The 13,736-nt window shown below is 44.9% G+C and overlaps 1 pseudogene; it reads right to left on the minus strand.

Annotated features, from left to right (window-relative positions):
* Positions 1-4,787: 4,787 nt before the first annotated feature.
* The window catches only part of LOC100962012, a 21,040-nt pseudogene continuing 12,091 nt past the window's right edge, over positions 4,788-13,736 (minus strand).

Consider the following 13,736-nt stretch of genomic DNA (forward strand, 5'->3'; position numbering starts at 1 on the left):
AGCCCAGGAGTTGGAGGTTGCTGTGAGCTGTGATACCACAGCACTCTACCCAGGGGGACAGCTTGAGGCTCTGTCTCCAAAAAAAAAAAATGGAGTTTATGGCTTTATTCCTCATTGTTTTTATTTATTTATTTTAGGACAGGATTAAAAAATGGTTATATTTTTAGGGAAAGCATACATCTTAAAATGAAAAAGCCCACTGGAAATGGCATTGTAAATGACAGTGGGAGAGACCAAAGCCAGGTGTGTTGTGGAACACTGCAGACCCCCATCCTCACCCCAGGCCCACACGGCCACTTGTTTGTTTTTATTTTTATTTCCTTTTCCTTTTAAAAATGTATTTTACTTTTTGTAGAAATGAGGCCTTGCCATACTGCCCAGGCTGGTTTCAAACTCCGAGCCCAAGCAATCCTGTCGCCTCGGGCTCCCACACTGCTGGAATTACAAGGGTAAGCCGTTCCTCTCTACTCTTCATTGTTCTTATCTTGTTCTGGAGTGAGTTCCAAGAGGTGGGGGTCAGGGAGATATAGAAGTCCTCTATTCGCCACCTCAAAACTTGTGATTCAATGGAGAAATGCAATTTTTACTATTTATTAATTGCTTAGCATATACCAGGCACTTTGCTAAGCAATCTATATGCATCAAAAATCTTTACAAAGCCCTGAAAATTAAATATAATTATGTCCATTCCATTTTATGGATGTGGAATTATGGGTTATGTAAAGTGAAATAACTCAGCAAAGGCCGACAAACTATTAAATAGCAAACAGTGGCATCAAGATTAGAGCCCAAGGCTGGGTGCCATGGCTCACACCTGTAATCCTAGCACTCTAGGAGGCCAACTCAGGGGATTATTTGAGCTCAGAGGTTCAAGACCAGCCTGAGCAGGAGGAAGGCCCTGTCTCCACTAAAAACAACATAAAAACTAGCCAGGTGTGGTGGTGGCCACCTGTAGTCCCAGTTACTCAGGAGGCTGAGGCAGGAGGATTGCTTGGACCCAGGACTACGAGGTTATCAAGAGATACTGATGCCACTGCACTCTAGCCAGGGTGACAGAGTGACTCTGGCTCAAAAGAAAAAAAAGAAAGAAAAATGAAGATTAGAGCCTGAGTCTGTCTGGAGTCTTCTTTGTAATTAGGTTTTATATGTGGTGCTCCATCCTTCATCCAGCTCCAGGCCTGGCTCTGTGCCTGGTGGCTGGGGATGGAGAGATGAATGTAGGTGGCCCTGCACCTAGGAAGCTGAGTCTTTTGGGAGTTCCAGCTAGAAGTGGTTTTCGTTTTCTTTTTAGTAGTTGTTACATATCCTACTAAAAGTGTCAATTTGAGAACAGACTCCTTAACGTGGTCATGTTTACCAGCCCTTGTTATAGATTTTCTATGTTCTGAGCATACTGGTGCCAAGAGGGAAAGTCTTCTGTATCCTACTCTATTCTCCTAGCAGTTGGTTTTCTTTGGACATTGACAAACCTGACCCTTCCTGCAGAATGTAATCTTGTCTAAAAACATGGAAGATTGTAGAAATGGCCAAATTCTATGTAGTTTTTCACTTTGCCAACCTAGAAACAGTCTAAGAAAATCCCCCAAATACCATGGTCTCAAAAAACACATGTACAATGTATCATCTCTCTTTTTTTTTTTTTTTTTTTGAGACAAAATCTCACTGTGTTGCCCTTAGTAAAGTGCTGTGGCATCACAGCTCACAGCAACCTCAAACTGTTGGGCTTCAGCAATTCTCTTGCCTCAGCCTCCCAAGTAACTGGGACTACAGGTGCCTACCACAGTGCCTGGCTATTTTTTGGTTGCAGTTGTCATTGTTGTTTAGCTGGCCTGGACTAGGCTCAAACCTGACAGCCTTGGTGTATGTGGCTGGTGCCCTACTTACTGAGCTATGGGTGTCACCTATCACCTCGTTTTTATAAAAAAAAAATTATAACTTCATTATATGCTACATTGAAAAACTCAGAACAGCACAAAGTAAAAAGTTAATGTCTACCCAGCCCATTAATTTTCTAAATATTATGTGCTTGTTGAAAAAAGTTAAATTGGCTCAGCACCTGTAGCTCAACTGGCTAAGGCGCCAGCCACATACACCTAAGGTGGCAGGTTTGAATCCAGCCCAGACCTGCCAAACAACAATGACGGCTGCAACCAAAAAAATAGCCAGGCATTGTGGCGGGCGCCTGTGGTCCCAGCTACTTGGGAGGCGGAGGCAGGAGACTCGCTTGAGCCCAGGAGTTGGAGGTTGCTGTGAGCTGTAATGCCATGGCACTCTACCCAGGGGGACAGCTTGAGGCTCTGTCTCAAAAGAAAAAAAAAAAGAAAAAAGTTAAATTAATATAAAAGCATAAGCTCAGTCCCATTTCCCACATACAAGTAGCCTCTGTTAGTTTTTGATATTTCCATCATCTCTTCTAAAAACAACTTGCAGATGGGCACAGTGGCATGGGTCTATGGTCCCACTACTTGGGAGGCTTACGAAAAAGGATCACTTGAACTCAGGAGTCAGTGCTATAGTGTCCTATAATCGTGCCTATGACTAGCTACTGTGCTCTAGCCTGGGCAACACAGCAAGATCCCATCTTTAAAAAAAGACTTACGGAGAAGTCTTTGGGATTGTTAAACAAATATGGGCTGCCATTGTTTTGGACTCAGCTCCTGCACTTGGCCCTAGCAGACCAAACGGAGCCAAAAGGAGTCATTCATGCTAAAAGCCACATAACCTGAAACTTTAAGAAAGCAAATAGACCCCAAAACAGATAGATTCTCTGAAAACAGGAAATTCCAATCTACCTGAGTCAGCCTAATAAGGAAGTCCCCTCTGTTTTAACTCTTTACCAAAAAAGTAACCAACCAGTTTTTTTCCTATTGTTCTGTTTCCTTGCTTCCAAATTACAAAACCCATTGTTCTGTTGCTCAGTGTGGGAGCTCCCATTTTATTTTGTAGAATGGAGGCTGCCCTGGTTCATGAATCACAAATAAAAGCCAGTTAGATCTATAACTATGTTTGTTGGAATTTTGTCCTTTGCCAGGATTAATAACTAGGTATTGCTCAGTGGTCTTCAGATACTACTAACTGTATGCAAGCCAGGAAAGGCTTTGCGTCACTTCAGCTGCGGGAGATTTTTGTTTTGTTATGCTATGTTTTATTTTGTTTTGGTCGTTGTGCTCTGGAGTCCAGGTCCCAGTGAAGGATTCCAAGGGAGGAAATGAGCAGTCCCTGCAACCCAACACAGTTCCTCCCAACAGTAGGGTGGTTTTTAGCATTGAAATATCACCCTCATTTGAAGAACAGTAGGACTGGGAATAAGAAATAGTGTTGCAGGGGAAAATGCCATTAGAAGTCTCAAGACAAGATTCTATGGGTTCAGAGGCACCCGTAGTTCAGTGGGTAGGGCGCTGGCCGAGGCAGGCAGGTTGGAACCTGGCCCTGGCCAGTTAAAACAACAATGACAACTGCAACCAAAAAATAGCCAGGTGTTGTGGTGGGCACCTGTAGTCCCAGCTACTTGGGAGGCTGAGGTAAGAGAATCACTTAAGCCCAAGAGTTTGAGATTGCTGTGAGCTGTGACACCACAGCACTCCTACTGAGGGTGACATAGTCTCTCAAAAAGAAAAAAAAGATTCAATGAATTCCCTATGAACTCTCCTTACCAAGTTATTTAGAAAATAATTTTTCTAAAATGTGTATTTCTGGGCGGCACCTGTGGCTCAGTGGGTAGGGCACTGGCCCCATATACTGAGGGTGGCAGGTTCAAACTGGGCCCCGGCCAAACTGCAACAACAACAAAAAAATAGCTGGGCATTGTGGTGGGTGCCTATAGTCCCAGCTACTTGGGAAGCTGAGGCAAGAGAATCTCCTAAGCCCAGGAGCTGGAGGTTGCTATGAGCTGTGATGCCATAGCACTCTACCGAGAGTGATAAAGTAAGACTGTGTCTCTATAAAAAAATAAATAAATAAAATGTGTATTTGTTGTGATTGTCTCCTTATGAACATTATTCATTCAGCCTACTCACTAGACCTCCAGAAATGACAACAGATTGTTTTTTGAGACAGACTCTCACTCTATCATCCTGGGTAGAGTGCTGTGGCATCATAGCTCACAGCAACCTCAAACTCTTGGGTTCAAGGGATCCTCCTGCCTCAGCCTCCCAAGTAGCTGGGACTACAGGAGCCTGCCATAACACCTGGCTAGTTTTTCTATTTTTAGTAGAGACAGAGTCTCACTCTTGCTGAGGCTGGTCTCAAACTCCTGAGCTCAGGCAATCCACCCACCAAGGCCTCCCAGAGTGCTAGAATTACAAGCATGAGCCACCATATCTGGTCCATAGTTAGTTTCTATGCAGTTTTTATGACACCCCCACCACCACCACCACTAAAGTGTCCATCGCTATAATCTCCGTTACCTTTGGCTTGCTTTCTGTCAGGTCCAGGGGTGCCTGGCCACAGCAGGTGTCATCACGTCACCTCTATCCACCATATCCTTGTCACTCTGAGCGGTCAGCAGTTTCACTGTAAGCTGAGTCATTTGTCATATATAACTCCTTTTGGAGACATTTTGAATCACAAAACATTGTTATACATCAAAGACTCAGTCCCCCAGGACTGAGCCCCACTTCTAGTCCCCTTCTTGAGTTCCATTAATTTGCTAGAGTGTCTCACAGAACTCGGGGACTTACTGATGTTTATTGGTTTATTATAAAGTGTTAGGCTGGAAAGTCAGTAGGTGTGTGTGGGACAGGAAAGATTTCTCTCTAGACTAAGATTAGGATATAAAAGTATAAAATTTATTTTATATTAAATAAATATAAGGCCAGGCAAACAGAAGCAAAGATGGCCACGTGCAAGGACAGTGTGCTGGACACAATGGCAGCACTGGCACTATGGTTGAAGAAGAGGAGGTGGCCTAACAGCGTGAATAGATGGTGTCAGTGCTGACAGACTCTGTCACGGTCTTCCGCACTGGAAAAAGCCATCCGTGAAAGGAATAAAGACTGGAGCCCTCACTCTTCAGGTCAGCCCACAGGGTCCGCCCAGTCTTCCTCCCTTGTCTCCACTGATGAGATTAAACAAAACATAATCAGGCAAGAAGCTAGGCCAGTTCCAAAAAGCCAGTGGGGCAGGGCAGGGCCGGGGGCGGGGGGGCGGCAGAAGACCTTCATCCATGTACCACCAGATAACCACAAAAACACAGGCACTGCACAGCTGCTGTATTAGCACGCTAGACTCTAATACGACCGCCCAGTATTGGCATTTCCGTGCATAGTTCTTCCAGGGACTGCTGGTCCACGGAGTTCTCAGGGAAAGGCTGTCACTCACACAAGACCTTCTCCCTTGGTTTAGTTACACGTTGGGCACACTTTATCCTTTCCCTCAAACTCAGGCCACTTCTCCTTCACAGGGGTCCACGTGGTTCTTGTTCTTTACACAGTTTTAAAACAAGACTTCTCTGGAAATCTCATGCTACCTGACATTCTACTGTTGACATTCTACCGGCCTTGCCTTGTTTTCAAAGCCAGCAACAGAGGTTAGGCCTGCAGTAGGTGAGTTTCTTCTCTGAGGCAGGACAAAGTGACCACATTCTGGTGAGCTGGTAGGGGTGCATGGCCAGGGAAGGGCAGCCAGCTGGCCTTTGTCTCCATGGGGTACCCTGTTGTGGTTTTTTAAAATGCAAATAGGATGGGTGGTGCCTGTGGCTCAGTGAGTAGGGCACCAACCCCGTATACCCAGGGTGGCAGGTTCAAACCCGACCCCAGCCAAACTGCACAGAAAAATAGCAGGCACTACTGAGGGTGATAAAGTGAGACACTGTCTTTAAAAAAAAAAAAAAGCCAGGTGGGCGCCTGTAGTCCCAACTACTCGGGAGGCTGCAGCAAGAGAATCACCTAAGCCCAGGAGTTGGAGGTTACTGTGAGCTGTGATGCCACAGTGTTCTACTGAGGGTGATAAAGTGAGTCTCTGTCTGAAAAAAAAATGCAAATGGGCCTCTATGTATTATCCTGTAAATGAACTTTCTTCACCAACAGTCTCTCTTGAGCTTCTTCCACATCTGTTCAAGCAGCTGTCTTGGCTGTTTTAGAGCTGCCTGGTGGTCCACGTGATATGTGAGGTTCCACTGAGCACTTTGGTTATTTCCTTTTTATTTATTTATTTATTTATTTATTTTGAGGCAGAGTCTCACTTCATCACTCTTGGTAGAGTATTGTGGTATCTTAGCTCACAGCAACCTTACACTCCTGGGCTTATGTGATCCTCTTGCCTCAGCCTCCCAAGTAGCTGGGACTACAGGTGCCCACAACAACACCTGGCTATTTTGAGAGAGAGGGTCTCATTCTTGCTCAGGTTGGTCTCAAACCCCTGAGCTCAAGCAACCCACTTGTTTTGGCCTCCCAGAGTGCCACCACACCCAGCCTTGGTTGTTTCCTTTTTGATTTTTGATCTTACAAATAGCATCACGACAGTCACACTCCTATAGTGCCTTACATGGTTGTGTAAGTATTTCTCAAGTCTACTGTAGTGTGCTCATCAGAATGGGCTTTGGACCAGCTCTACCCTCACCACTTTATGATCTTGGGCAAGTTACCAAACTTGGGCAAGTGCCTCACTTTCCCCTTTAATAAAATGGGGATGATTAACAGGTCTTGTATTATAGGATATATTATAAGAATGAAATGATACAGAATATACAAAATGCTTAGCTCATTGCCTGGCACACCTAAGTACTCATTAAATATTGTTCTTAATATTTATTGTATCAATAAGATTAATAAATAGGGTAGGGCCTGTGAGTAGGACACTGGCCCCATATACTGAGGGTGGTGGGTTCAAACCTGGCCCCGGCCAAACTGCAACAAAAAAATAGCCAGGCGTTATGGCGGGTGCCTGTAGTCCCAGCTACTCAGGAGGCTGAGGCAAGGGAATCACCTAAGCCCAGGAGTTGGAGGTTGCTATGAGCTGTGATGCCCTGGCACTCTACCAAGGGCAACAAAGTAAGACTGTGTCTCTAAAAAAAAAAATTAATAAGTAGTCCTTATTATAATAATGATCACTTCCCAAGAAAGCAAAAACAGGTTAAATTAAGAGTGTCGCAATCAGTTAAGAGAAATGGTATTATTACTCCTTAAAGCCAATTACTCCACCAGACAGGTTAGTTAATGAAAATTTATTTTAGTAAGTGAAGAATTTCACATTAAGCTAGTCACATCAGAAAGTCCAAATAATTTGCATTTTAAATAACAACAAATAGGCCTCCTGAGTCCCAGAAGGGAAGACATTAACTGGTAATTAAAAGAATCAATCTCTTAGCAGAAAGTTTTAATAGCTTTGCTTACTCTGCTGTCCCAATGTTTTACTTGTTCCTAAACAGAGCCTGGAGGGAAGGAAGGGTCATCGTGTTCCTGACTGGTCCACATAGAACTTTGCAAGGACTGGTGGCACCTCAGAGCAGGGCCTGTGTCTTGGTCACTTTGACATCATAAATAGGATTGAATATCATGATTCCCACTGATGATTACTATCTGTCTTTGATAGTTTGGGGAACTGAGGCTCAGAGACCATGACATTTAGGGTTTCTGGTTTGTATCCTCAGAAACCAAAACAGGCTGATTGAAGTGAAGCCTGGGGATTGGGCAGGGAGCTCACAGGGCCGGGGTGGGGGGTGGCAGCTGGAGAACATGGGCCACAGGTAGCATCCCACAAGTGCACAGCGGGCAAAGGCAGGAACCCAGAGCAAGAGCAGGAACATCTGGGCTCTGCCAGGTGTCTCAACACTCAGATTCTAATTCCAGGGAGGAAGCTTCCAACTGCCAAGAGTGGCCACTCAGGTCAGCGGCTTTGGCATCACCTGGGAACTTGTTGGAAATGCAGAACCTCAGGCCCCACCCTGGACATTCTGATTCAGGATCTGCCTTTTTTTTTTTTTTTTTTTTTTTTTTTAGGGAGAGTCTCACTTTGTCTCCCTTGGTAGAGTGCTGTGGTTTCAGGGCTCATGATTGTGTCATAGCTCACAGCACCCTCAAACTTGTGGGCTCAAGTGATTTCTTGCCTCAGCCTCCCGAGTAGCTGGGACTATAGGTGCCCACCACAACACCTAGCTGGTTTTAGAGACAGGGTCTTGCTCTTACTCAGACTCCAACCTGTGAGCTCAAGTAATCTACCTGCCTTGGCCTCCTAGAGTGCTAGGATTACAGGATCTGCATTTTAACAGATCTGTACTTGTCAAAATTTATGAGGCCCCAAACAAATACCTAATTCCTGATCCACTTCCCCATGGGGAAGAGCTGATGATCCCTGCACGGGAATCCACGGTGCTGTTCACAGAAGGAAGAGGCTTGGCCTCGAGGACATCCTGGGATTCCCCCCAGCTGCTTTCTACTCGCCCTTAGGGCACATGGACAAACATTCCTGTTGACACTAGGACAGGTTTTTAAATGCCAGGTTGGATTTCTTGGGGCTACTGACATTTGGGAGATGTGAGAGTGGCCTCTGCTGTAAAATCCTTGATCTTTTAAAATTGGTGAATGTTCAAAGCTTTTTCTCCCCTCTTATACAACGTCTTGGGCAATGTGGAACGTTGAGCGAGCAGCAGCATTCTTTTTTCTCAGGGGTGCCTCTTTCCCAGGGACCAGCTGTGGGTTTATAGCTATTTTAAGGGATAGTGAAGATAAAAGTTTTGTAAGGCCTTACAAAAGGGGACAAAGCAAGCCCCTGGCTTTGCCAAGCACAAAGGCTCCAGACGGGAAAAAGGGAGTTTCACTTCTCTTCATCTGCCATTGTCTTGACAAGGTGCTTTTAGAGGGCAGGGCTTCTTTTTCTCCCCCTTCTGGAGCCCTGCCATGCTTTCCACCCAGGCCTCTCCTGCATGGGCACAGCCAGGCCCACAAATGGTCTCTCAGAGAGGCAGGGCACATAGGCCTCTATCCTTGGTCCTGAACCATCATTATGAGTTAGGGTAGGAGTTCACAGCCTGGGTGTAAGTCAGAATCAGTGCGGGTGCACGACAAATGTACTGACTACAAAGCCCCACCCCAGGTATTCTGATTCAGTGGGTCTCTGTATTTTCTTTTTCTTTTTTTTTGAGACAGAATCCAAGCTGTCGTCCTGGGTAGAGTGCCATGGTGTCACAGCTCACAGCAACCTCAAACTCTTGGGCTCAAGTGATCTGCTTGTCTCAGCCTCCCAAGTAGCTGGGACTATAGGTGCCCACCATAACACCTGGCTATTTTTTTGTTATAGTTGCCATTATTGTTCAGCAGGCCTGGTCTGGATTCGAACCTGCCAGCTCTGTGTATATGGCTGGAGCCTTAGCCGCTGGGCCTATATTTTCTTTAAAAAAAAAAAAAAGAGCCAGGTGGCACTGTGGCTCAAAGGAGTAGGGTGCTGGCCCCATATGCCAGAGGTGGCAGGTTCAAACCCAGTCCTGGCAAAAAAATAAAAATAAAACAAAATAAACAAGAGCCCAGGTTAGGCATGGTGGCTTTTCCCTATAATCCTAGCATTCTGGGAGGCCAAGGCAGGAGGATCCATTGAGCTCAGGAGTTTGAGACCAGCCTGAGAAAGAGTGAGACTCTGATTCTAAGAAAAATAGAAAAATTAATGAGGTGTGGTGGTGCAAACTTGTAGTCTCCACTAGTTGGGAGCCTCAGCCTCCCAGGAAGATCACTTGAACTGAGGAGTTTGAGGTGCTGTGAGCTAGGCTGACACCCTGGCACTCTAGCCTGGGGCAACAGAGTGAGGCTCTGTCTCAAAAACAAACAAACAAACAAGCAAAACCAAAATCCCAGACATATCTGATAGTCAGCTCATGGTTGTAACTTGAAAACCACTGTGCCAGAGCACGGTTATTTCTCCTAAGCCCATGCAGGAGACAGCTATCTATTAGCTTTAATATTAGCTATCTATCTATTAGTATCTATTCCCTAGTCTTCTGAAAAGGAGAGTCATTCCTCTCCCTTCTCAGGTTGGGCAGGGCTGGCCCAGCTCCAGGCCATGCAACCTTTCCCACCCTCTTGAACACAGTTCAGGCTTTGTGGTCACCGGATGTGGGACAAGGGTAGAGCTGAGAGGTATGAGATGAGGCCCTTTAGAATAATAGAGCCTGGGGCATGTGGAGCCGAGATACTGAGAGAGACCAGATCCAAGCAACCTTGTTTGACCTTCTGTCAAGGATGTCCGATCTTTTTTGTTTGTTTTCTTTTTCTTTCTTTCTTTTTTTTCTTTTTTTTTTTTTTTTTTTGAGACAGAGTCTCAAGTTGTCACCCTGGGTAGAGTGCCATGGTGTCGTCATAGTTCACAGCAACTTCCAACTCTTGGGCTCAAGCGATCCTCTTGCCTCAGATTTTTGTTTTGTTTTCGTATTTTTAGTAGAGACATGGTCTCTCACTCTTGCTCAGACTGGTCTCAAACCCATGAGCTCTGGCACTCCACTGTCCTAGCCTCCCAGAGTGCTAGGATTACAGACATGAGCCACCAGACCTGGTCTGTTCAAACTTGTTTTTTCTGCTGCATACTAGGAGAAGAAGAGTTATAGGAGTTATCTTGGGCCGCACATTAAATAAACACTAATAAAAGCTGATAGACCAAAAAAAAAGTTTGCACATAATTTTTGTGATATCCAACACCACAGATTAGCAAAAAAAAAAAAAGTCCTCACAAAATCAGCATGGACACCCTTGTGTTTAAATCAAGGGCCCTTAAACCAGAAATTCCCCTGGACTTTTCAGATAGGAGAGCTAATACATTCCTTTATTGGTCCAGTTTGGACCAATTTTAGTCCAAATTTGGTCCAGTTTCTGTTACTTGCAACCAAATCTGACTACCATGTCTCATATACAACCCCTGTGGCCCTTGTGACCCTTGTGGATCCTTTCCTACAGATTCAGAACTGAGAGAAGAGGCAGTGTGGGGTAAAGAGCTGGGGTCAGAGAGAGAAAGGAAAAGAGGAATGAGAATGACTTTAATTTGGGCCGGGTGCAGTGTATCTGCTGTGATCCCAGCTCTCTGGGAGGCCGAGTCAGGTGGATTGCTTGAGCTCACAAGTTCAAGACCACTCTGAGCAAGAGCGAGATCCTGTCTCTAAAAATAGCTGGGCCTTGTAGTGTGTACCTGTAGTCCCAGATACTTGGGGCTAAGGCAAGTGAATCACTTGAGCCCAGGAGTTTGAGGTTGCTGTGAGCTATGATGCCATGGCACTCTACCCAGGGCAACAAAGTGAAACTCTGCCTCACAAAATAAAAAAGAATGACTCTAATTTGGACACTGTTTTCAAATAATCAATTACCAAGGATTAAATCTCAACCAACCATGGCCTAAAGATCACTTGACTGAAGGAAAATAAAAACATGGCCAGGCCTGGGGGGGTCCATATACCACAAGTAGAAGTGCTGTAGGTTGGCTGGGTGCCTATAGCTCAATGGTTAGAGTGTTGGCCCTGTGCATCAGGGATGGTGGGTTCAAACCTGCCCCTGGCTTGCTTAATGAGGAAAAAGAAAAAACAGTGATTTAGGTTGAGTGTTACCAAAGTATTCACAGATTGTTTCCTTTCTTTTCTTTTTTCTTTTCCTTTATTTCCTTTTCCCTCCTTCCCTCTCTCCTTCTCCCTTCCTCCCTTCCTCTCCCTTCCTCTCCCTCCCTCCCTCCCTCCCTCTCTTCCTCCCTCCCTCCCTTCTTCTCTCCCTCCCTTCTTTTCTCCCTCCCTCCTTTCCTTCTTTGTCCTGAGACAGAATCTAACTCTATTACCCAGGTTAGAATGCAGTGGCATCATTATAGCTCACTGCAGGCTCCAACTCCCAGGATCAAGTGATCCTCCTCCCTCAGCCTCCCAAGTAGCTGGGACTACAGGTGTGTGTCACTATACCTAGCTATTTTTTCTATTTTTTTTTTTTTTTTTTTTTTTTAGAGACAGAGTCTCGTTATTGCTCAGACTGGTCATTTTCTATTTCGGTGAAAATGTTGCTACTTTTACTCTTTCCTAGTTGGCTTAGCTTTATGTTACATGGTGATCTCTGTGGCTGATCTCACTGCAGCTTTGTTTCTGACATTTACAATATTTGTTCTCTCCATGGAATCAGGGCAGAATGAACCCCTCCATCAGTGCACTGAGCTCAAGGTTCACCCCTTCTACGGCATCGTGGGGTAGATACGTATGATATTTACAATCCCAGAAGTATTACACCCATAATAAAAATGCTGAAAGATTCAGAGGTCTTTAGGACCAAAAGGAATAACTCCTAGTGGTGTTAATTCCAGAGTACCATTTCTCTGTGTCAGAGGTACATTTGGGAGTGGGGGAGTGTGATTAAAATGCCTCTCCCCCCTTCCATGTGGCTTGAGAGTATCCCTATCTGGAAAGAGTAGGGGAAAAGGTTCCAGTTAGTGGGCATTGAAGTGGGCCTGTGTTGGCATCACGAGAGGAGGGAGAATCTCCAGGCAGAGTTTCCAGGGCAGGGGTAATTAGACAGAAGGCAAGGGCCCAGATGAGAGACTGCTGGGAGATCTGAAAAGCCAGAATAAAACATAAAGGAAAGTTATTTTTAGAGACATGAGATCAGATTGTAGGACAAGCAGATCTAGGCAACTGGGAATGGTTATTAGAAAAGGCTTGAGAGCAGAAGAATGTGAGGGCAAAGTTTTGGTGTTTAAATGATTGTCATGAGGTGTGCAATTTTTAACAAATCCTGGGGGCCAGGTGCCTCTGAGCCGAGGAAAAGGACTTGTCCCTTTCTGGACAAAGGATGCACTTCTAGCCTGGTGTGCAGTTACTAGGTCGTGAACATTGTGTCATGCTGATCTTTCAAAATATTCAGGCTGTACGCCGAGAAGAGAGAGGGAGCTCCTGGTGGATCTGGGGGCTGGTTTTGATCTGATTCTTGGCCTAGAAAGTGGTTATAAGAGAGCTTATCTTTAATTACTTGTTAAATGATTCATCAGTGTTATTTGAACTTTTCTGTATGTTGTATTTCCCCGTAAAACAGTAGAACAAAAAAGCCAGGTGCTAACAGAGAAATATTCTGAATCAATGAGAGAGTTTGGGACTCAGGAAAGAAGGTGGGCATCCTCCGGGGGATATTCTGATATGGCCATTAAAAATAGTTTCTATGGAAAGCTTTTATAGAGGAAAATGTTAATGATATGGTATTAAGTGAAAAAGTTTCTAATGGTTATTAGAAAAGGCTTGCGAGCAAAAGAATGTGAGGGCAAAGTTTTGGTGTTTAAATGATTGAGGTGTATGTATGATAATATCTAGAAAAACTATTTAAAATATACACATATAGGAAAGAGATCAGAAAGTGTCATACCCCAACTCCCCAAAAAGAAGGGAGGTGGTTTGGTTTGGTAGAGAACTAGCTGGTTTGGTACAATAAATCTGGCACTTCCTGCCACTTACTAATTGGGTCCCTTAGACGAATTGCTTAACCCCTCTGACCTTTGTTTTCTATGGAGTGAAGATTAACAATGTTGTTGGGGAAATAGGTTCTGGGCAAATTTTCTAATCTATTTAAAATCTCAGCTGGGCATGGTGGCTCACACCTATAATCTCAGCACTTGGGAGGCTGAGGCAGGTAGATTGCCTGAGCTCATGGGTTTGAGAACAAACAGAGCAACAGTGAGACCCCATCTCTAAAATAAATAAATAAATAGGCTCGGCACCTATAGCTCAACCGGCTAAGGCGCCAGCCATGTACACCTAAGGTGGCGGGTTCGAATCCCCAGCCCGGACCCGCCAAACAACAATGACG

The sequence above is a fragment of the Otolemur garnettii genome, unplaced genomic scaffold (genome assembly GCF_000181295.1).
Source record: "Otolemur garnettii isolate 467f Iridium unplaced genomic scaffold, OtoGar3 scaffold00008, whole genome shotgun sequence".
In the NCBI taxonomy this organism is placed as follows: Eukaryota; Metazoa; Chordata; class Mammalia; order Primates; family Galagidae; genus Otolemur; species Otolemur garnettii.